Source organism: Diospyros lotus, chromosome 10, assembly GCF_014633365.1.
Source record: "Diospyros lotus cultivar Yz01 chromosome 10, ASM1463336v1, whole genome shotgun sequence".
In the NCBI taxonomy this organism is placed as follows: Eukaryota; Viridiplantae; Streptophyta; class Magnoliopsida; order Ericales; family Ebenaceae; genus Diospyros; species Diospyros lotus.
In genome coordinates, this window is record NC_068347.1 from 23,185,913 (window position 1) to 23,208,403 (window position 22,491).

The 22,491-nt window shown below is 34.7% G+C and overlaps 1 protein-coding gene across 1 annotated transcript in view; it reads left to right on the forward strand.

Annotated features, from left to right (window-relative positions):
• Positions 1–7,252: 7,252 nt before the first annotated feature.
• The window catches only part of LOC127811685 (protein METABOLIC NETWORK MODULATOR 1), a 28,079-nt gene continuing 12,840 nt past the window's right edge, over positions 7,253–22,491 (forward strand). Inside the window, exons 1-2 of the mRNA XM_052351781.1 lie at positions 7,253–7,405; positions 10,452–10,555. The gene's annotated coding sequence lies outside the window, so the exon portion shown is untranslated. The remainder of the gene's footprint in view (positions 7,406–10,451; positions 10,556–22,491) is intronic.

Here is a 22,491-nt window from a genome sequence, read left to right on the forward strand (position 1 = left end):
ACATCAATTTTCCTGAATTACACCACCTTGGTGACAACAACTGTGGCTTAGAAAGATAATTTTTTGACTGCACTTAAGGTAAAAAAGGTTAACAGTAAGAGTTCATGGATTTTTAATTCTAGAGCCTCTGACGATATGCCTGGTGATGTATCTTTCATCCAAAATTTCACACATTATTATGAGAATCACAATATGCATATTGCTAATGGTTCTATCTTAAGGATGTCCACTAAAGTTCTGTTGTCATTTCAAAAAACCCCACTCTTGAATTGGTTTTACTGGTTCTCAATTTAGATTGTTATCTTTTATATATTAGTCAGCTCACTCAAGAAAAGAATTGTGTTACTAAACTCTTCCCAAATCATTGTGTTTTTCGAGATTTGAATTCTGGATAGATGAGTTTCTCTAGTAAGAATATGTGACGAGTTTCACAGGTAACATAATTTTTTAAATGTTCTTGGTCTTTAGATTTTTTAGATGAGGACTTTGATTAACCAATTATGGATTAGCATGTAAGTTTACTATTTTAGTTAGTATAAGATCCTAATGGTAAAGAGTGGTGAGTCACATACCCCAGAGCATGTGATACTTATAGTAAATTCATGGGTGGTTGTTGGTTGAACAATGCACTAAATATGACGTCGATAACAAATCATATGGCATAATGGATAATGATTTTGTTTTTAAGTTGCGATTGTGTAATTGATCATTTGACTTGAAACGACATAGTTGTCTTGTGTGCTAGTGTGTAAGATTTGTCAATGCACTAAACCATCCAATTATAAGGTGGAGACGTTCATCTTATGTGATCTTGTATTGCTAGTACATTGAGTCATGTGCCTTATTATCAATTAGTTGAATAATTCACGAATTATTTCCTGTTTTTCAGAAAAGTATTATACTCGTGTCTATTTGAAATAATCAGATTAATACATAACTTTTAAGGCTAAAAAACTTAAAATGTGAAGAATTCAACTAAACTATTATTCCTAGTCAACCAAAGCTAACCCCCCAGCCACCATCTCCATCATTCAATGTTCAAAAACACAACCATCTTTGTTGCCAAAATCGAATCCCCCACACTCAGCTGGCCACCACCTAATTCCAAATGCCTTCCATTTCCTCCTCCTCCATTCTCACTGCCGTTGTTCTCCTTTTCAGTTTCTTCGGACACTTCGCCCTCTCTCCCTTTGCCACTGCCACCACCTTCCCCAACTGCCAACGCAACTTCACTTGTAGCTCACTTTGCGACATCACCTACCTATTCACCGGTGGTGACCTCCCCAGCCACTGCGGGTTGCTAGAGTTTAGCCTCGCTTACCGGGATGATACCTACGTCGAGATCACCATCAACTCTGTACCGTACCATGTCCTCGACATAGAGCAAAAAATTAAATTTGTGTGCACACACACACACACATATATATAATATGCCAAATTTTTATTGTTGAATTTATTTAGTTGAAATGCATTAAGCACGAATTAATTCTATCCTAAATATTTTTCGTATGATGAATGTTTGATTGAATTTTTAACAGTAATTAAAATATGTCGAGTAAAATAATACTTGTACTTTTACTATCTTGAATTTTTTTTGTACCGCAAATTGTTAACAAATGGTATGTTTTTGTGAATAGGATCTTTCACCTTCATTATAATGAGGCAAACATCATATATGATCTATTATTAGTGTGACTAGAAAGTCCTTAGACAAGATAGTGTGGATGATCGGAAAAAAATTTCTCGATATGTCATCTAGTCACACTAATGAGATTGGACACATAGTTATTGAGTTTATGTGTTTATCACTTCATGACTCTCATTTGGTCGGGACTTTAGATGATGAAAGGATTATATTACATGATAATCGTCAACTGTAATAGGTTCGTATATGAAAAAACTTCATTACCGTTTAGATTGTCCTAAAATGTTGCTAGTTGTTATTCAGGATTGTCAGAACGTCTTGAGAAGATACAGAGATTCTTAAGATGGGTCGAAGTGTTTAACCAACATCAAAGGTGTTTGGTGTTGTCTGATGGTTGCTTGGCGATAAACCTAAAAAGTCACACACCGTAAAACGTGTAATCTAAAACCAGATCTATGCACTTGATATGCTCTAACACCTTTAAAAGTTAGTAGTGGGTCTTAAGATGTCATTAAGAGTTAATGATAGGATTCGTTAAGTGTTAACGGATCACATGTATCTAAATGAAGGATCACGTAGCATGCAAGGTGAAATTGTCAACTATTTCTACAATTGATTGACTAGTTTTCGAAGAGCTAGAAAAATGATCAACAGTTTGATAGAAACGGTCGACCAATTTTATATATCAGACTATGTGTGAAAGCTTCGGGAGAAATTAGTTCTCCCTTAATAGTAGCTTACACGTGGCGGTTGTTGAGGGCATGCTATGGGGAGTTGTTATGCTTCGATTGGACCTTCTGATCTGCATACGAGAAGAAGATTTAGAAGGTTAAATTGAGCTTGTGCATGGGTTATGTATTATTCTCTTAGTTATCTTTCTCGTGCAATGTCTGTTGTTTCTCTTCTTCTTTTGCTACAAATCAAGCTCAAAAGTTGAGCATTGGGTTTTTGAAAGACCAAGAGTCACACTAAGAGTTGAGCATTGGGCTTAATACATATTTTAGTCTCTGGACTAATAAAAAAAATGACTTTAAGGATATTAACTAAATTGTGTTTACTATTCATCTCTGGATAAAATAATTTTATACACTTTTAGTCCCTGTTTTAACCGACGTTAACTGAGACGTTAACTTTGCTTTGTCATGCTGCCATGTCACTCCTCAGCATTGCCACGTCACCACGGCTTAATGCATTTTTCAGTTCCTAAACTAATCAAAAAAATAGTTTTAAGGATATCAACTAAATTGTGCTCACTATTCATCCCTGGACAAAATAATTTTATACACTTTTAGTCCCTGGCTTAACCGACGTTAACTGAGACGTTAACGTTGCTTCGTCACACTGCCACATCATTGACACGTCACTATCACGTCACTCATAATATCCACGTATGCTATCCATATTTTTATATATAAAAAAAAAAGCCTACACACACCCAGCCATGGTTGTCGGCGGCCATGGGGAGCCCTTTTCCCCCTTTTCCCTCTCTCCTCGTTCTGGATCGCTTTTGCCTCTGCACCCTGTTGTCGATTCAGCCATTGTCGGTCGCCTCGGAATGGTTGGGGGTTGGGGACCAAGGTTCTAGAGTTCCCCGACCCCCAACAGCCGATGGCCATGGCAACCAGCCGCCAGACCGCTAGGTTCCTGGTCCCAGCCTCCTCATGGTCGTGGTCGGGGAGCCTCATTGTGGAGACATTTTTTTTTTTTTTATAAAAATAAGGACAATAGACGTGGATATTATGAGTGACGTGGCAACGTGACAAGCCAAAGTTAACGTCAGTTAAGCCAGAGACTAAAAGTGTATAAAATTATTTTGTCTAGAGATAAATAGTGAGCACAATTTAGTTGATATCCTTAAAGCCATTTTTTGATTAATCCAGGGACTAAAAAATGTATTAAGCCATGGTGACATGGCAGTATTGAAGAGTGACATGTCAGTGACGTAGCAGTATGACGAAGCAAAGTTAACGTTGGTTAAGTCAGGGACTAAAAGTGTATAAAATTATTTTGTCCAGGGATGAATAGTGAACACAATTTAGTTGATATCCTTAAACCTATTTTTTTGATTAGTTCAGGGACTAAAATATGTATTAAGCCTTGATTGACTAGTTTTCCAAGAGTTGGAAAAATGATCAATAGTTTGATAGAAACGGTTGACCAATTTTATATATCAGATTGTGTGTGAAAGCTTCGGGAGAAATTGGTTCTCCCTTAATAGTAACCTACACGTGGCGATTGTTGAGGGCATGCTATGGGGAGTTGTTATGCTTCAATTGGACCTTCTAATCTGCATACGAGAAGAAGATTTAGAAGGTTAAAATTGAGCTTGTGCATGGGTTATGTATTATTCTCTTAGTTATCTTTCTCGTGTAATGTTTGTTGTTTCTCTTATTCTTTTGTTATAAATTGAGCTCAAGAGTTGAGCATTGGGTTTTTGAAACACCAAGAAAATTGAACATGTGTGGGTAGCTTGAGGCTCTTTGGGTAGCAACTTAACGAGTGTAATGAGTTGGTTTTGGAAGGCTTGCTTAGTATGGATGGATTAGGCCCTCCACAACTTGAGGATGATATGATCTTAGTGTAGAAATAGTGTCTACACCCACTCAACATTAGCCTTCTAGGTACGCATTCAATTGATTACATGTGATGTAATATTACATTGGTTAAACATCTGAGTTGCATATGGTTTGTGTAGAATTATGCCACACATCTTTGATGTAAAAAATTTTAAAATCACACGCATATGCATATAGGAATTCCAACAGAATCATGATTGGAAACTATATCAATTGGACATCAAGAATGATTTTCTAAATGGGGATCTAGAAGAAGATGTGTACATGGAGATTCTTGCAGGTCTCGAGAATCAGACAAACTGAGATAAAGTTTGTAAGTTGAAGAAATCTCTTTACGGTCTTAAATAATTTTTTGGAGCCTGGTTTGATAGGTTCACTAAGGCAGTGAAGAAGTTTGATTATTTGCAATGTCAGTCTGACCATACTTTATTTATAAAAAATTATCTTGGTGGAAAGATATCCATTATTATTGTGTATGTGGATAATATAATCCTAATATGAGATCACAAAAAGGAGATTGGAAAACTTAGGAGGTTTCATGTGTATGAATTCAAAGTCAAAGATTTGGGGAATCTAAAGTATTTCCTCAAAAGGGAAATTAAAAAATCTAAGACAAGTATTTTCATTTCTCAACATAAGTATATTCTCGATTTGCTTAAAGAAATTGGAATGCTTGGATGCAAACATGCAGATAATCCAATGGAAATTGCCACTACAGATAAGAGGAAGGAAAAAGTGTCTCTACTGACAAAGAAGATATCAGAGATTGGTTGGAAGATTTATTTACCTTTCATACACAATACCTAATATTGGCTTTAAAGTAAGTGTAACCAGCCAATTTATGAACAATCCCACTGAAGAACACATGAATCGATTGTATAACAATTTGAGATACCTAAAGAAAACTCATGGGAGATGTCTCTACTTTAAGAAGACTAAGAAAATGAAGATTGAGGTATTCATTGATGTAGACTGGGCTGGGTTTACTATTGATTATAGATCAACCTCTAGGTATTGTATTTATGTGTGGGGGAACTTGGTCACTTGGCACAATAAGAAGTAGACAGATGTGGCCTAGAGTATTTGAGCTATAACTCATGGAATATATGAAGGAATTTGGTTAAAGCGGATACTCCTTGAATTTCAAGTTGCAGTAGATGATCTAATTAACACGTTATGTGACAATCAAGCTGCTATAAGCATAGCTAAGAACCTCGTTCATCATAATTGAATTAAACATGTGGAGATAAATAAATACTTCATCAAAGAAAAAGTTAAAGGTGGAATGATCAACATTTCCTACATATCTATTGCTTTACAAATTATGAACATCTGGACCAAGGCTCTACTAAAAATTAAGTATGAAAATATGAGATCCAAGATAGGCTTACTCAACATTTACAATCTAACTTGAGGGGGAGAGTAGAAAATCATGTTTAATTTTGTGTGTACAGTTGTAATTCTACAACTTTGTGGCTTTATTGTTTAGTTTATTTGTTTCCTAATTTAGGCGAATTTGGTTTCCATGTTTAACCAATTCTCATTAAGTTAGTTTCCTATTTCATTTTTTCTAAGATATTTTCTCTTATTAGTTTTAGGGGTAGTTTCCCATCTATTGGTTAAATAATCTCAATCTCATTTGCAATATATGTGTGTGCGCGTGCATGCGCGTGCACAAGTGTTTGGTTGGGGAGGGGGGGTTTAATTCTGATTTGATTAATGAAAAGTATCAAGTTTTCATTCCAAGCTTCTTTAGAAACAAAATAGAACACATGCACAAAGTTATACGAATAAAAAAAATTATACAATATCAATAGAAAAAAAGAAGAGAAACTATAAAAAAAAAAGGGCAAATAATTCAACCAACCTGGTCTTGTGTAGAACTTTAGCAACGGAGAGAAAGAACGATCTTTCCAGAGTGGGTGTTGGTTGGATGGGTCATGGCATGGCGTGGGGCGAGTTGCACAGAAAGTAGGTGGCTACGAGGCCTAGATTAGGATATGTTGGTTGTATAGAGAAGTGGATTGAGAAGGAGTGGCAATGAAGGGAGAGAAAGGGTTGGGTCGACTTTGATGGCGGTAGGGAGAAAGAGAGAATGAATAAAAACAAAAAAGGGATGAGAAATAAATATATTATTTTGAAAATCAAATATAATAAGAATATTTTTAAATACAAACAAAAATTAATATGAAAATTTAGCCTGCGTTCTTTTTATTGTTTTCAGACTATTTTTAGTTTTTAATTTTTTAAAATAATGAAAATAAGTTTATTTTATCATTTTCAAAAATACATTTTCGAAAACAAGAAATTTTTTTATAAAGAAAACCTTCAACCAAAACAATCTTTAAATCCAAAATATGGAAAATATAATTCATTTTTCATGTTTTGGCTCTAAAAAAGAAAAGAAAAAAAAAAGAAAAGAAGGAAGAAAAAAAAATTATTCTTTAATTTTTTAAAAAAATTATATATTTATTTAAAATTTTAAAAATATAATATATTTATATTATAATTAAAAATATAAGATAACATATAATATATTATTAAGTATATTATATAAAATAATATTTAATATAAATTATGATATCAATAATTTATTATTTTATTTTAATAAAAAAATTATTAAAAAGAGTTAATTTTATCATTTAATAATTAAATAAAATATTATAAAATAAACTAATTTTTTATTTTAAAAATTAGTTTTTTAAAATAACAAAAAAACACATTTTTAGTTTTTGAAAACAAGATGAAAATTAAAAATTAAAATGCAAAGATGACGCAAACATAAAGTCTCGTTAAGTTTCGAATCTAATCCCCCTCTCTATCCAAGCAAGACACTTTACCAAGAAGAGGTCTCAAATTAATTGTGAACTCCAGCACGGATTAACATTTTCACTATAATACATATATCTGCCTCTAGAAAAAGAAAGAAATATAAGTAATAAAATGCTTTCCTTAAAAGTAACAGCCGGTCACATGATCACCCGTCACAGCACTCCAGCCACCTCTGATCTCTCCCCCTCTCTCTCCGTAACCGATACGGTTTCACTGTCGCGGCGTTCCTCCGCCACCAATCGGAGCTCCTCTCGCCGTCAATAATAAATTCCTAGGGTTTTTCACCGGCCTATCTCCGTATCTCTCCAACTCTCGACGCGCTACTCTCTTAATTGCACCGTCGACGACGAAGGTACGATGTTCGCGAAAACCCTACCGTCTTATCTGCACATTCTTACATTTCAAAACCTTGCAATTTGTGTATACGTATATATGCATGCTAAGCCTGGAGTTCCTTAGAGCCTGGAAATTTGTCTTGTTCTCTTTAAATGCTAGAAATTGGGGTAACTGATTTTGGTGCCTTTTGTTTGTTCTAGAATTTTTTTTTTCTGGTTTTCACAATTTCAAATTTTACTTCTTTTCGAGGTTGTTATCAATACTGTAGACGATGGAGTAGTGAAGATTTTTCTCTGTTTTTTGTTTTTTTTTTTGGGGGGGGGGGGTAAAAAAAACTACGTTTGGGCGGCTAACCTTTGAATGCGAAATGCAAACGGCTCATTTGCCAATATATGTTGGTTCGGAATGATAAATTATCTGGACGTGCAACCACGTTGTCTTACAACTACTTTCCGGCCTCCGACTACCTGGTTCAGATCACTGCAACACAGAGTTAATGTGTCCCGGGATTTCCTTTCACATGTTATTCATGGAGAATTCTTGAATGTCTCATCCCCTGCTAGGTTGTGTTGGGTACTTGCAACCATTTGCATAAAATGGAAATTACATGTTTTTGCTTTACTTACTAGGTAAAAAGCCAATAAAATATCAAATGTTACTGAGTTTTTCAATTTTACACTAAACTTTAAAAATTATTAAACCTGCTGTTTAAGCTTCATTTTTTTGGAACAAATCTAAACTGTCATCCTCAAAACATTAAATAATTAAAGTTGGCTGTTAAACACACATTTGGCATGCTGAGTGTGCAAGGAGCACCAAGGTGGCATATGGTGTGTCTAATATTGGATAAGAGGGAAAAATATGGAGGTAAAATTAGAAAGGGGAAAAAATTAGGGTAAATTACCAAAGATATCCAACTTCCACTGTGTTTTTAAAATTGAACTCAACTTTTAATTCTTTCAATGGGGGCACCCAACTTTCTATTTTGATTCAATTATAGATTGCTATCTATTTCTGTTAATGTTCACTATTAATTGATTATGTGCCTGTCACGTAAACTCTCAAGTGCACAGAGAGAGAGAGAGAGAGAGAGAGAGAGAGCATCCACACACTCAATGATGGTGGTTAGACTCTCTAAATTGCATTGAATAACCATGTGGGTTGTATTTGATAATGCGGAAGATGGAGTGGTTGGAGGTATTGGAAGTCAAGGTGGCTGTATGGGTGTGGGCGGCAGGTTTTAGGAAGGATTTGGAGAATAGAAAGAGGGTTTTGGAGATGGGCTGTAACAGCAGTCTGCACTTTAAATTAAAAAGAAAGTTCAGTGTGGCTACTGAAACAAATTTAAAAGTTCGGTCTAAAATTGAAAACATGTTGAAAATTTGGTATTTTTTTGGTAATTTTACCCAAAAATCCATAGTTAGGGAAAGAATGAAAGGGAAAGAGAGGGAAGGTGCAGAAAGGTTCCCACTATTTTGTGTGAAAGAAATTTTTTGTTTGCAATCAAATCTGTGAGAAATCATTAGGTTTATATATATGTGTATGCATGTATATATTGGGGTTTTTCTTTAATTTTTTCCCATTTCCCCATTATTTGATTTTCCTCTCTTCTTGTACACTGCATTCATATCGGCATATTAGGGTTGATGTCAACACATATATAGATATACATTTTTTTTTTTTTTTTTGTGTGTGTGTACTACAGTTTCTTTAATTTTTTCCCCTTAATTTTTTTTTTTTAATTTTCTATTCTTTTCTGGTATACTCAGCCCACATATCAAATCATTTGCTCTTCTTTTCTCCCTATTTCTTTGCCTCAGTTTCCTTCTCCTTCCCCCTTTTCAGAAATTAGAATTTCTTACTCTAATTTCTTTCCTAATCCTTTGCCAATTTTGCCTTCAAAATCTGCTTACTCATCTGAGAATAAGCCACATCAGCATGCCGGCATGTTACTGTTATCGTGTGATGCAAGTCCCACCTCGGAACTGCATGGCATCACCTTCCCGTTTGAAGTATTGTATAATAGTAGTTAATGTGTAATTAAATTCAACATTGATTTTTGTGAAATATTTTATATACAAGGTTTTCCTAGTGCTCTTTTCTCTAGTTGAGGATTCCTAGAGTTTTGAGAGTTTCAGTATCCTTGAGTTAGCCTCTCAAGCTGGTGGTATTGACTAATATTTGTTGTAGTGGGGCTGTTAACCTCACCAAGATCAACACCCTTGCCATGGTGGGGTTATTAACCTCACCAAGATTGACACCCTCTTAAGAAGTCTTGATTTTAGTTGGTATTAGAGCCCACTTTGTGCAAGTCGTATGCTCTACACTTGCCACTTATAGTGGAACCTATGCCTCAAAAAGCTTGTATAGTTAATTAACTGAGTCACATGCTCTGCACTTCCTACTTGTAGAGGATTCTGTGCATCAAAAAACTTAATTAATTAATTACTCCCATCATTTTTTTTTCACAAGCTTGTTTAGTTAATTAATTGAGTCATATGCTCTCTACTTGCCATCTATAGTGGATCCTGTACATAATAAAACTTGATTAATTAATTAATTGCTCTATTAATTGTTTTCACAATATGTGGTTCCTGCCACTCCAACATCATCCTCCAATTTGTGCCACTTCTTATCCTATTCTATTCTCTTGTGGGTGTCTTGAGTTATCCAAGATGTCAAAATGTTCGTCAAAGAAATCTTCAAGAAATTGAAATGGATGAGCTACAGAGACGGATTCTTAAATAAGGGCTTGAAGCTTATGAAGGCTCACATAATCAGAACCAGAATTAAAATTCTGATGACAATAGCTTGAGTAGCAAACTAGAAGCTGATGATCCTTCCTGCACACAAACGTTGCTTCTTTTGAGTACGATTTTCCACACTGATGTCATCAAACTGCCAACCAAAGGCCTAGTGACTCGGGATCAAAGTTGATATTTTTGAATTTGAAGGATGATTGCAACTAGATGACTTCATTGACTAATTCTTCACTATAGAATGAATTTTTGAACTTTTAAGATATTCCAGATGATAAGTGGGTTAAGTTTGTTGCTATTAAGTTAAAGAAGCATGCTTCATTTGGTGGACAATCTCAAAGAGACAGAGGGAACGAGAAGGTCGGCACAAGACCAAATCTTGGGATAAGATGCGACAAGAGCCCAAAGTAAGTTTATTCTCGAGCATTACCGACAATAGACATTTCTCAAATTTCACAACTTGTGATAGCATACTATGTTCGTAGAAGAATACGTAATGGAGTTTGAATAGCTACTCATGAAGTGTGACATCTGCAAACTAGAAGAACGAACTGTAGCTCATTATCTTGGTGAGCTACATTGATATTATAAGCATTATGTTACTCCAATATTATTGGACCACTAAATGATGTCATTCGTCTAGCTTTGAAGGTTGAAAGGCCACAAATGAGGAAAGACATTGTTACTAAAAGTCAAATCTCAAGGCCTTCATCCTTGAAAGTTGAATCAACAAAGGTAATTCCCAAAGGTGACAAAGAACTGGGATCAAATTGTGCTTCCTGCACTAGCATTAGAAAGTTCTTCAAATGTTAAGCATTTGGGCACATTGCTGCTAATTGTCCAGCCCTACACATCGTCTGACTTGTTGAAGAGGGAGTAAATGGTAAACCTAATGAAAAGGAAGTTGAGCAAAATTTGACTCAATTAGTAGATGCAGACGAATACATTGTTTGTGCCAATCAGGGGGAATCTCTTACTTTACGTTGAAACCTATGTCATGATTCCTGATTATGAGAGTTGTCTCTGACACAATATTGTCCATATACAGTGTACATTAATGGGGAAGTTCTGTAATGCCATTATTGATAGTGGAAGCTGTGAAAATGTAGTCACTAATCATATGGTAGAAAAGATGAAGCTCTTGATTGAAGACCATCCTCTCCCTTATAAACTATAATGGTTGAGGAGAGGTGATGAAGTGAAGGTCACCAATCGTTGTCTTGACGAATTCTCAATTGGAAGGAATTATCAAGATGATGTCTGGTGTGATGTCATTCCCATGGATGCATGCTACTTGCTACTATGTTGTCATTGGATGTACAATCGTTTGACCTTTCATGATGGAAATCTAAACACTCATTCCTTTAGTAAGGATGGTGCGAAATTCGCATTACTTCCCATGAAGCCAAAGACTTATTCTACAAATTCATTAAGAAATAAAGCATTGATCAACAAGTTGAGCCTCAACAAAACCTGTTGAGAATTGGGTATAGCCTGCCTTCTTTCATTGTTAAGGAGAATCTTGCCTCATTGCTCTTGATGAAGTCAAGTCCCTTTGACGCAAAACCCTAAACAAAAACACAAGACTAATCCCGACTACTCAAAGCCAATTCTCAATATCAAATTCAATAATCAAAGTCTATATTCAAAGTCTGCTTAACAATACATCTCTAAGGGGTTTTTATAAACTAAGACCCTTGCTAATTAGGAAATATATCAAAGATCAAATCCTATCCTAACTAGTACCCTAAATCTTGGAAATATAAAACTAATTAAGAAATATATAATCTTTCCAAAACTAATTAGGAAAGAAATAAACAAACATATTATAAAACAAATAACAAAAATATTAAAAATATCTTCAAAAAATACTTCCCATTGTGTCCCCCACCACCCTTCTCATGAAATTCAAAGATGTTGTACTTGATGAGACCCCTCTTGGATTGCCACCTAATCCCTTCCCATTTTATGAAGATGAAAGTGACGATTGTCGTATCCCTTGGATCTGACAGGGTTTCTCCCTTAGTAAGGGAGTTTAGGCGGGAATTTAGAGAGTAGAGGGAGAGAAGAATGAAGAAGAATTGAGGGAAGAGAATCAGAGAATTAGAGGGAGAAATTGAATATAGATCAATTCAAATCATTCGATGCCTACAAGTGGAATTGGGCCAAGTTTATATACTCGGTCCCTATCGGTTTGGCGCCAAACAAAATAGTCACCGTTACCGCATTCAAATGTTTATAGTTCTAGTAATTACACTTGTTGCCCTTACTTCATACTTATTACAATAGACCTCCCCCTAGGTACACGACAACGAAGTTGCCCAAGAATCGATGACGAGTCTTTTCCCAACCGGGGGAGAATGATGCATGTTTCGCATCAGAATTGCAAGGCACCCCCTTTTTGAAGCATTATATAATAGTAGTTGATGTTTAGTTAAAGTCAATCTCGAGTATTTGTGAAATATTTTATATACAAGGTTTTCCCTTGTGCTCTTTTCTCTAGTTGAGGAATCCTAGAGTTTTGAGTGTTTCAGTATCCTTGAGTTAGCCTCTCAAGGTGGTGGTATTGGCTAATATTTGTTGTGGTGGGGTTATTAACCTCACCAAGATCAACATCCTTGTCGTAGTGGGTTTATCTACCTCACGAAGATCAACACCCCCTTTAAGATGTCCCAATGTCATAGTGCCTCCCTTTTGACTTGTATGGATGGCAGTTTATATTTGTTACAAAATAATGAAGTTGAGCAGTAGTTTTGATAATTTTATTGGTTTTTTTACCCTAGTTTAGTTAAACTTTGTATTTCATCAAGAAAAGATTTCGATGCCTGAACCTGAACTGGAACTCATATGATCTTCTTTGTTCACCAAAACTTCCACTTCATAGATCCTCATAAAAGTATCTGACACACCCTTAACAGACCTGTGTACTCATTTCTCTTTGGGCATTTAGTTTTATTGAAAATTTTCATTTCATTTAGTTTAATTTGTTACCGTTGAGTTATCAGATTGCAGTAATTTTTATTCTTTTTGTCAGTTTAGTTATTTTCACTAATTTTATGATAGTACTTCATTCATTTCCAGTGTTAATTCTATTGATTGCACTTCTTTGATAATCTCCAGTGCCTCTCACATTTTTGCATGTCTATGCTATTGGAAAATTCTAAAATAAGACGATGGCCTATTAAGTTGACGCATGGGAAGAATAATAGGCTGTGTTCTGCACTTTTGTTTGATAGGTTTTTTTCTTTTTTTGGGGGTTGGGGGTAGGTCTGACCAACATGGCTTAGGCCTATGGGATAATTAAGCCATGCCACCTTTATTGGGGGCTAGTTGGTTCCTTGACCTCTTATATGTGCTATTGATTTGCTTTCTACGGTGTATGTTTGTTGCTCCTAGTTTCACTCTTAATATATTACCTTCTTAACCCAATTAAACATTTAATATATGTTTGTTTCCTTGATGTTAGGAAAATTATTGCGCATGCTTTTAACAATTACTTATGTACATCGGTATTTCTATGCTATTATAGTATGTTAGGAACCAGCTTTAGGTTTGGTGAAGCCCTAAATATTTGAAGTTGAATCTAGCTTGTATTTGCAAAAAACCTCCGCATATATGACTTCGGTATCAACCAATATAATTGCATTCAGATGGAAGCTTTAATTGAATAAAAAGTCCATGGATGGACACAGAAATTGTTTTGAGATGACTGTAATCATTGAATAAAAACTCCAGAGCTCAAAGTCTCTCTCAATATATTTGTTAAGAAATAGTGGCATGTGCAATGACCTAGGGAAAAGGGGCATATGGAAATCAGTGTTAACAAAACTTGTTAATCTTCAACAAGATCCAAATAGGCATCCAGGTACTTAGGGAATGAGAGTTGCTCTCTCTTTTCTGCAACACTCCTTCAAGTTTTTTGTTGGTTATCTCAGGAGTTTTTAGTGCTTGTGCTGTGCAGTGGTTTTACTTGCTTTCCTTTGAAGTTGGCCTCTAAATGTTTGCATGATACTTCTTTGGATTTTTTTTAACTCTTTAACATCATAGTTGGTAATTGTTATTATGTAGGGAGACCTCCTATCAGTTCCCATGCTTATATGAATATATGTTGGTGAAGATAGAGTAAAAGATAAAGATAGAGTAACAGCCTGAATTATCCACAACTAACTTACTGATTTATGTTGTATTTTTTTGTAAATTAATTGTTGTAATCTAGTCCTAGAAAGTAGGAAGTAATCTAGTCCTATATTCTAGGAATTATCTAATCCTAAAACTTAGGAGATTTCTTAGGAGTTGTTCTCTATTTATACGTGTACATTCATTCCTTGTAAATGTGAGGAAGTATTCTTCTTTTTTCCCAATTATTTAACAATATATTATACTGGAAGGTCTCTTGAAGCAATTGCTGCATGTTATACATATTAAATTCAAAATTGTTATTATTGTCTAGTTAACTTATGATGAGATTTTCATTCTTCATCAATTTGTAGTTTTTATGCTTGATGAGTGCAGATGTGGGGAAGTGGAGTTTGGAATGTGGTGGTTGAAAAATAGTTCCCATAAACTATCTAGCATATGCTCATTTTGGCATTTTGAACGGCCTACTGTTTTGGTTTCATTAACCAATCTTCATGTTCTGAAATAAAAGAAGTTTGATACCCAACCTCAATGAGAACTTACTGAGTTTTTTTATCAAACCTCTGACCTGTTGGATCATCACATAACTGTTATGACACTCCTAATAGATCTGTCTACTTGGTTTTTCTATGGGAATTTAGTCATATTGAAATATTCATTTCCTTTACTTTCTAGATTTGTTAAGAGTTCATTTATTGAATTTCAATTGGTCAAGGCTGTACATCATCTCTTAATTTGTGTGACATTTGATTAGTTATTTTCATTAATATGCTACATATGAGTGTTTTTTTTTTTTTTTTTTTCAAATGTCAATTATAAAAGAAAAGAATTTCCTTAAGGAGGTGAACCCTATAAAAAAGAACCAAGGCCAAGTGCAAAATGGCCTATATGTCAGCAGACACATATAAGTCATCCCAAAATAGGCCAGAAAGTTAAAGAAAAAGAGATGTTCTCTCTTATTTAATAAATAAATAAATAAATAAAGGAAATGAGAAGGGTTCCCTTCAAAATAGCTGGTAAATGCTATAAACCAATGATCTGAAAATTGGACCGGACTGGCCGGTCGAACTGGGCAAACTGGGCCCAAAAGCCAGTCAGGTCTATGGCAAAAACCGGTCGGTGAAAAGACTGGCCAATTTGTTTGTCAGGCTGTGTATGGCTGGTTCACCGGTTCTCATGCCATTGAGGCACAGAGAGTTAGATAGAGAGAGAGAGAGAGATGATTTTCAAGGTTAAGATTCAGTTTGTCGCCGCCGCCACTACCGATCTTTGTGGTTGTTGTTGCACCAGCCAACCCACCACTATTCCATCACTACAACAATTCATGAAGGGCAAACAATCATTGAGAGGAGGAGAAGACTAAGCAATTAAAGGATTTAGAGAGAGAAAATAACCATATGAGAATAGAGAAGGCGGCTATGTGATAAACCCTAAACTAGATTGTGCATATGAGAAGAGAGAACAGAGCAAATATGAAGGAAATTATGGAGAGAGAATGAAGAAGATAAGTGGGTTTGGTAATTGTAACATTGTAAAATGGAATAGCAGCATAAATAAGGGAGTAAATCACAACATTGAAAATGAAATAGGAGTAAATCAAGGAGGGGAGAGAGAAAATATCCTAAGATAATGAGAAATTTTTATTTATTATTTTTATTAACTTTTAAAGTTTGTATTTATATTGGTTCATCTCAAATTTAAAATTTATTGTATAATTATGTGTGCATTTAATGCAATTTTTTATTTTTATATGATAGTTTTAATTATTATATATTTAATAAATATACATTCCGGTTTGACTTGGGTCAGACCTTTGAACCATGAACATCTTCCCTTTCTAGTTCAACACCCTGGTTTGTATTTCAGAACATTGCTATAGACCCATAAAAATTCTACTATTTTGTTCCTTCCAAATGGACTACATCACACCAAGGGGGATGACATGCCAAATTTTACAAGCGATTGGGTTGGGTGTCCCTTGCTTCAAGAATGAAGAAAATCTAATGCAGTGGATAACACCATCCAATGAAAAGACAGAAAATGAAAAAGCTAAAACACCATGCAACATGAGCAATCTCATGGTGGATATGATTATCTGAAACAGAGAAAATAAGATGCCTTGCTTCAGGAGCAACATCATGATGGATATGATATTCTTCAGTCTTCTACTCAATTGCTCTTTTTTATGTTACTGAATTGTTAGGGCTTGCTTGATCTCGCTGTTGTTTACAGTTTTTTTTGTTTATTTACAAAGTTTTGGAAAAAAAAAGAGAAAATGCCATCTGGTCGAGTGTTTTTGTTTTCGAAAAATGAACTCATTTAAGAAAATAGCATTTTGTATGTTTCTGTGTTCGTGGTCATTTCTGTCTCCTTTATTTTCTGACATGATTTTCTTCTGTGATTTTTAAATATATATTTTATAAATATTTGCAAATATTAAGTAAAAAATTAATAAATATGCAAAATAAAATTATACTACATTGACTTACAGAAGTTCTATCACTATATAAAGAAAAAAAATAGTACAAACACTGCAATTGTTCCTGATGCATGGCATATGTTAATTTTGTCATGGCTCAGTAGTTTCCTTTCAATCACACGCTACATTGAACCAGGAAATCATCTCATGTCTCTGTAAGGACTCTAATTTCGGGTGTTTGTGAGGACTAGGGTCACTGTATTTGTGTCTTTTCTGCATTATTGTTGCAGTTTCTAGTCTTTTATCCATACTACCAGCTAGGTTAGTTCCTTATCTTTTGTTCCAGTCATGCCTATGTTTTCTGAATTTGAATTTTTACCTTTTGATTGGCATTTTGTTACTGTAGAAGAAATGACTCTGGCTTGAGCTTGAAGAAGGAAGAGATAAAAGTATGAAAAATATGATAACAATCCATAATAGTCTGACCATTGAGACTGACTTGAATATCATCTAGTGAGATTTATAATATGATGACATGTACAATTTACAAACATATAAGGTGCGTTTTAGGGTTCCATTTCTTAGTACTATGGCCAAAACGAACTCCTGCTTTCATCATCTCTTTCAAATTGATTTAGAAGAGTCAACATTCAGCTGCCAACCTTCCTGTGGATGTGAGGTCATCTTGTGTTAGTGGTTGTCCTGCATAACGCTGAAAGCTTATATTATGTGACAGTTTCACTCGCTCTCCCTATTAAGTTGATTTTAAAATTGTATAACTGTGGTTTCTTTAGTTTGCCTTTTGTACTCTTTACCATCAGAGTTGATACATTATGTTATGCAGATAAACTCCTACTGGTTTCCTACATTATGTTGGGCATACTTAGGAGTTATGAAAGCAAATTCTTGTGTATTTACTCTTGACTTGAGTCTGATGTGGCTCGTTTTTCATAAATATTTGTAGTTTCATGCTGAATGAGCACAAATGAGATGTGGAAGTGTTGAGTTTGAAATGTGGAGATTTGAAAAAGGTTCCTTTTAGGTAATAATACATGATAAATTTGTGCAAAGGCTGATGCATGAATTAACATACACTGTCTTGTACAGTGTTAATTTTGACATTCTAAAGAGACACCATGTTGGTTAATTGTCCAAACTTCGTCTACCAAGAAAGAGATTTTGACACCCAAACCTCACTGACAACTCATTTGATTTTCTTTGTTGATAAAAAATTCCTACCAATGTATCCTTGCAGAAATATCTCACCCACAGTTAAGCGATCTGTGTGCTTAATTATTTTGGGACTTCAGTTTTATTAAAATGTTTTGTTTCCCATACTGTTTGATTTCTTATGATAGGGACAGTTTGACAGCAGAAATATTGTTCTTGGATGAATACTAAGATTTTCAAAAAAATGAAATCAGAAAACAATACAACAACATATCCAGCCTTTATCCCACTATGTGGGGTCGGCTACATGAATTCTAGACTTCCATGTATTTCTATCTTTTGTCATATCTTCATTGAGATCCATACACTTCATATCAAACTTTAATGTCTCCCTCAAAGTCTTCTTAGGTCTGCCTCTACCTCTTTTTTTGATTAATTGTTCCATTTCATCAACTCTCCTCACAGGAGCGTCTCTTGGTCTCCTTCTCACATGACCAAACCATCTTAGTCTAGTCTCTCTCATCTTTTCCTCTATTGGCACTACTCCTATCTTATTACGAATAACTTCATTTCTAATTTTATCTTTTCTTGTATGGCCACACATCCATCTTAACATCCTCATCTCCGCTACACTCGTCTTTTGCTCATGTTGGTATTTGACTGCCCAACATTCTGAGCCGTACAACAAAACTGGTCTTATAGTTGTTCTATAGAATTTTGCTTTCAATTTTAATGGGATTTTATCATCACATAACACCCCCGATGCATTTCTCCATTTTAGCCAACCTGCCTTAATTCTATGTGTGACATCCTCGTGAATTTCTCCATCTTTTTGAATCACTGATCCCAAATATCGAAAATAGTCTTTTCTTTGTAAGATTTGGTCTTCCAATTTTATTATAACATCCTCCACTCTTGCATTCTTACTAAATTTACATTTCATATATTCTGTTTTCTTTCTGCTTAATTTAAATCCCTTAGATTCTAAATTGTTTCTCCATAACTCAAGCTTAGTGTTCACTCCTTCTTTTGTTTCATCCACCAACACTATGTCGTCTGCAAATAGCATACACCATGGCACATCTGTCTGAATATCTTTAGTGAGTTCATCCATTACTAAAGCAAATAAGTATGGACTTAGTGCAGAACCTTGATGCAATCCTATTGTAATTTTAAACGATTCAGTATCCCCTCCGCATATTCTAACCCTTGTCTCTGCACCATGATACATGTCCTTAAGGGCTTGTATATAGGCTATTCGGACTCCTTTCTTCTCTAAAATCCTCCATAATATTTCTCTAGGGATCCTATCATAGGCCTTTTATAGATCTATAAACACCATATGTAGGTCCTTCTGATGATCCCGATACCTTTCCATTAGGCGCCTCAGTAGGTATATAGCTTCCATTGTTGACCTACCGGGCATGAAACCAAACTGATTTTCTAAGACCTCTGTTTCTTTTCTGAGCCTCTGCTCTATTACTCTCTCCCAGAGTTTCATGGTATGGCTCATTAACTTAATTCCTCTGTAATTTTCACAGTTTTGAACATCTCCTTTGTTCTTATATATAGGGACCAAAGTACTCTTCCTCCACTCATCTGGCATCTTTTTTGATTTAAGAATCGTGTTAAATAATTTCGTTAGCCAGGAGATACCCTCTTCTCCCATGCATTTCCATGCTTCTATTGGTATATTATCCGGTCCCACCGCCTTATGATTTTTCATCTTTTTTAATGCTTACCTTATTTCATTTGGATTTATGCGTCGATAAAATGTATAGCTCACGTTCCCTCCAGAATTACTAAGATGTCCCAACCTAACTCTTGTGTCGCCATCATCATTGAATAATTTTGTGAAATACTCCTTCCATCTCTCCTTAATCGCTCCCTCATTCACTAATACATTTTGATTTTCATCTTTTATGTATTTCACTTGATTTAAATCCTTTGTTTTTCTTTCTCTTGCTTTAGCTAATTTATATATATTCCTTTCTCCATCTTTTGTATCAAGTCGTTTATATAGATTCTCATATGCTTTTGACCTTGCTTCACTAATAGCTTTTTTTGCTATCTTTTTTGATTCTTTATAATTTTTTTGATTTTCTTCATTGTTGCACTGATATTCAGCCTTATAGCAATTTTTCTTATTTTTAATTTTCAATTGCACTTCTTCATTCCACCACCAAGACTCCTTAAGGTTAGGGGCTCTACCATTTGTCTCTCCAAGCACTACCTTTGCTGTGTTTCTCAGGGCATTAGCCATTTCTCTCCACATTTGGTTTGTCTGTCCTTCTCCATTCCATTCTCTTCTACCCCTTAATTTTTCTTTGAAGATTAGTTGTTTCTCCCCTTTTAAATCCCACCACCTGATTCTTGGATTTTGTTTTATGTGATTTTTTCTCTTCCAATTTCTTACTTGGACGTCAAGTACTAGAAGTCTATGTTGAGTAGTCAAACACTCTCCTGGTATCACCTTATAATCCCTACAACATACCCGGTCCTCTTGTCTCATGAGAAAGTAATCTATTTGGGTGCTTGATGTGACATTTTTATATGTGATTAAGTGTTCGTCCCGTTTTTTGAACCTAGTATTGGTTATGATGAGCCCATATGCCATTGCAAAATCTAGAATAGACTTACCCTTATTATTAATTTCCCCGAATCCATACCCTCCATGTACCTCTCTATAGCTGTTTCCGTCTCTACCCACGTGACCATTTAAGTCACCTCCTATAATCACTTTCTCTCCTCTTGGTATCATTTGTATGAGTCCCTCTAGGTCCTCCCAGAATTTTGCTTTTATCTCCTCACCTAACCCCGCCTGTGGTGCATATGTACTAAAGATATTCATAGTCATTCTTCCTAGAATAATGTTCACTATAATAATCCTATCCCCTATTCTCTTTACATCCACTACCTCATCTACTAAGCTTTTATCCATAATGATCCCCACTCCATTTTTTGCTCGATCATTTCCTGTGTACCATATTTTATATCCATTTTCTGACAAAGTTTTTACTTTTTTCCCTACCCATCTCGTCTCTTGAAGGCACATAATATTAATCTTTCTCCTAATCATCACATCTACCACTTCCATAGCTTTGCCTGTTAATGTTCCTATGTTCCATAACCCAATCCTTAATCTATGATTTTGTTTTTGGCTTTGACTTTGAATTCGATTTTGTTTTTGATTTTGATTTTGATTTTGTTTTTGGTTTTGGTTTTGATTTTGATTTTGTTTTTGGTTTTGATTTTGATTTTGATTTGATTTGATGTTGGACTAACTTCTTTACCCACATCCGTCCAAGCAAATGCGGGAATCCTTGCTCATTTGTCACTACATCCGGGCGCCGATGCAGCGGCCCTAGCTTACTTGACACTACATGCGGGCAGTGTAGCGCGTCGCTATGAAGGGTTACGCCCACGCCCAAACGTTTTTTCATAATTTGTCTAGAGTTCATGTTTTGGATCTGACTAAGTTTTACGTTGGCTGTCGGCTAGCTAACACAACCCTCCTCCTTTATCCGGGTTTGGGACCAGCAGTGGATAACATCCCCAGGCGGAGTTGAAATCAGAAAACAATAACAGGGCAAAAATGAACACTAAAAAAAAAGGGTGTTTACATGTCCTATCATTTTTATTGATGTTACAGTATGATAATACTACTATTATATTATATAATCTAATGTTATTAAAATTATCATTGCAGTATTTATTAAGTATAAATATTAGTGTAAAAAATATTGTTACCTCTTTCTCTACAAGTTTAAGTTTTTAGATAATTTGGCGGTAAATAATTAATAGTACTAAAATGATGATGATAATAATAATTATTATTATAATACTAATTTCATTTTTTCTTATATTATCATATTCATAGTTGTGTTAATAGTGTTAAATTGTTGATAACTCTTATTAGTTCTAATTCCAATTTATATTTTTGTAATATAATATTAATATGGATGATATTAATGTTATAATATTATAGTTCAGTGTTATATTGTTAATATAACCCAATAATGATTCGCTAATATATTAATATAACAATATTATTATCTTGATCATTGGTATTGGTTTTAAATGATAATAATAGTAGATAGCCAATTTTAATATTTATACTACTATTGTTCATCAAATTTAAAATTTATGTATAAAGCCTTAATCCAACTATTTGGGGTTGGTCGCATGTATGCTAGCTTGTCAATCATGTCTATCTATGGCCTTATTGTGTGTAAGGTATTTATAACTCATATCACACCTAAGAGTCTTCAAAAAGTTTTTCTTAATCTTCCTCTTATCTCTTTTGCTAAAAAACTTGTTCATTCTATCTATTCTTCACACAGGAGCATCTATTGATCTTCTTATATAACCAAAACATTTTAATTATGTTTCATGCATCTTTTTTTCAATAAGAGTCACTCCAACTATATTACAAACAACCTTATTTCTAATTTTATCTTTTTTTGTATGACTACTCATCCATTGTTACATCCTCATTTCTGTTACACCTGTATTTTGCACATTTGGTGTTTTGCTACCCAACACTTTTTGTTATAAGGCAATGCTAGTTTTGTAGCCGTCTTATAAAATTTTCTTTTTAGCATTAATGGAATCTTA